At 37.3% G+C, this 3,305-nt stretch overlaps 1 pseudogene across 1 annotated transcript; it reads left to right on the plus strand.

The window, feature by feature from the left end:
- The first annotated feature begins 358 nt into the window (after positions 1 to 358).
- LOC306873793 (claudin-like protein ZF-A9) lies at positions 359 to 1,013 on the plus strand (annotated as a pseudogene). The gene has a single exon. The product of its transcript is annotated as a claudin-like protein ZF-A9 (transcript).
- Positions 1,014 to 3,305: the final 2,292 nt, after the last annotated feature.

A 3,305-nucleotide genomic window follows, 5' to 3' on the forward strand; every position in this document is an offset into this window, starting at 1 on the left:
AAAGGGGGGGGGTTACATTTTCACACATCCACATAAATTTAATTGATTTATGGATTAACAGTTGAAACAGAAGTTTAGGGGGAAATAATCAAAGCAATCAAGTGTAGTCAGTTACATTACTTCAAAGTAATAGAAATAGTTACACTACTTATTAAATTTTAGGGTAATCCGTAACCTACATTTCCAAAATAACCTTCCCAACACTGCTTTCAAACCATTTAGCTTCCTTTTGACTCTACTTCAAATTGTTTTACAAAAACATTGCCTTCTGGCTCGATTCATTTTCAGAAACCATTACCTGCATACTTTTGTCTTAAATTTATTAGTTTCTCTTTTTTTTCTTTTTTTTTTTGTAGATATGTCTACCAGCTTACAGCTACTTGGAACTACGCTTGGCATTCTCGGCTGGCTGGGCATCATCATATCATGTGCCCTTCCTCTATGGCGTGTGACTGCTTTTATTGGGACCAACATTGTGACGGCGCAGATTATGTGGGAAGGGCTGTGGATGAGCTGTGTGGTGCAGAGCACTGGCCAAATGCAGTGTAAAGTGTACGATTCCATGCTGGCCCTTTCTCAAGACCTACAGGCCTCTCGAGCAATCCTTGTCATTGCTTCCCTTGTTGGTTTGATGGCAATATTTGCCAGTTTTGCAGGTGGTAAGTGTACTAACTGCTTGCCAGACGGTTTCTCAAAGGCCCGGGTTGCTGTAGCAGGAGGGGCCTTCTTTGTCACTGCTGGGGTCTTGGGTTTGGTGCCGTCTAGTTGGACTGCCCATCAGGTCATTGGAGACTTTTACAATCCTCTAGTGGCCCATGGTCAGAAGAGGGAGTTGGGAGCAGCTATCTTTATCTGTTGGGGGGCAGCGGTTCTCATGCTGATTGGTGGAGGACTCCTCTGCAGCTCTTGCCCAAAAGGAAGAACGTCCCATGGGGGTCGGTATATGGCAGCTTCTCAAAATGGAAGGGACCGCTTGGAGTGACTGCAGGATGTTTGACTATTCTGAGAACTGATTTGTGGATGGGTTTTTAAGTGTTTGATCTTTTTAAATGTCTGGTGTTTTTATTTATGTTTTTGTGACTAGAATTTCAACCAGTTGCAGAATTGCTGTCAGTTGAGCTAATAAAATACTGTTTTTATCCAACAGAGGGCAGTATTGATTCTATAGTGACTTGGGATAAATTTGGCATTGTGCCAATATTCTGAACCGCATCTCTTTATTTTTCAGAACAAATAAATGAAATTGGCACACATCGTAGAGGCGTCCAATTTTCCCATTGTTTACAGACACTGATGGCATAAGTGAATAACTTCGTTTTAAGAAGACCCCCAAATATAGCTCATTTCAAAATTAATTCTGAGTTGAATATTATTAGTCGGTCAATTATGTGACCATTGTGTTTCTAATCAAAAGCTGCTCATGCAGCAATCTGACTTCCATCTTCCATTCAGATGGAACTGTCTCTTGTCTTCTCTCAGGAGCCTGGCTTTTTTTTTTTTTTTTGCATTGCGCTAACCTTGAAGGTTCTCCAGGGGAGAAGAGCTGTGACTGCCATCTTTGCTTGTGGGTGCTCTGCTCTGTGCCCAGATTTTTCTTGAACCCAATCACTCGAGCCACTGCTTCCATTTGGCTGATGCTGCCTTCAAGTGCACCTGGAAAACTCGCACCTGAGTGAAAAATTCATTATTACGTGCGTCACATTCAAGATGAAAACAAAGATTTGTTAACATTTAACTCCAATAGCTACATCTGAATTCAAAAGTTTGAAAATCATTTCTATTATACTTATTAAAAGCATTTATGCATATTATCGTATCAACTAAATGGTACATGAACAAAGTTGAATGATTAACTTGTTTAACTTTATACAAATGACTAAAATACAGCATGTACAATCAATTTAAGTGTTTTCCTTTTTTGTGTATATTATACAGTAGTCAACATTTGAGGTGGATCAAAAAAGTTAATCATAGTTGCCCTAAGACAAGAACGCTTTTAGGTTTTTGGACAACTTCAAATGTTGACTAGTGTATAATAGAATCTATAGTATAGATTAGTGTTTCTAGAATGTTTCAAATCGTCACACCTTTTCCATCACAACTCAGCAGCTTGTGTATACTTTAATTACGATATTTCCAACTCAACTTGATCACATAATCATTCTGGAGCAAGAGGAAAATGACATTGTGACAAAACACGAACATGCAATCCAAAACCCTTCACTACAGCTGCACTGTGAAGGCATTTACACTTTTAACCCCTTAACTGTCACCCCCCCCCCCCCCCCCCCCCCCCTTGAAAACTTTTTGAAAGTGCACTATTTAAGGTTAAATTGTAATAATTCATGAATGCTTTTGAATACAGACCTAAGATTGGTCTCCTTTTAAAGAAGACAATCAGCAGATTATTGCAGAAGTGAAATAATTTCAAAAAACGAAAGTAAAAAAAAAAGTTATAAGTTTAAATTTACTGTAAATAACATGTACGATATTTAATCCAAATTTGGCATAAAATTAAAGCCATATGTCTAAATATGTTGTGTTCCAAATTTGAAGTTGATATAAAAAAAATTGAGGTTACTATGCAATTTTGTTTAGGCGTTGTACCACAAACAGCCACCGGGTGCCATTCAAACCCCATTGAAGTTTTTTTTATGCACTTTTCTGTAACACATGGATCAATTTCTCTCTCACTCTTACTCCTATCACAAAATAACCACCAAATATGGAATCTTGAGACTCAGACCTTTCCGATGATATGTATTTTGTCAAGATTATAAAAAGTTTTGATTCTATAAGACCGTAATACATTTAAAATATGACACCTCCCACTAAGGGGAGGAGCCCGCTAAAAGATTTTAAAGTACCATTTCTATGGTGAAGCAATATCCGATTTCAAAACGGTTTTCACAGGATGAATTTTGAGATTTTAAGCTTTCAAATGATATATAATATATGATGATTACTAAAACATGTGATGGAAAAAAAAGGAAACGAATAGAATTTTTGTGTCAAAGGTCAGAGCTCCTATTATGGTGTATATGTTTTGAGGTGTGCTCTTGTCATAAATTAATCTATTACTGCTCCTACATAATTTTTTATAACAGACAGTGGTGAAATATCTATTTAGGAGTCTTGGACCTTTCCAATGATATATAGTTTGTCATGATTAGATTAGGATTTAATGGTAATATATTGAAGTAAAGTTAGGTGTCCCGTATACGGGACGGTGACAGTTAAGAGGGATAGCTCACCACAAAATGAAAATTGTCATTACTTACTCACCCACATGGTATTCCAAACTT

This window comes from Barbus barbus (assembly GCF_936440315.1).
Source record: "Barbus barbus genome assembly, chromosome: 8".
In the NCBI taxonomy this organism is placed as follows: domain Eukaryota; kingdom Metazoa; phylum Chordata; class Actinopteri; order Cypriniformes; family Cyprinidae; genus Barbus; species Barbus barbus.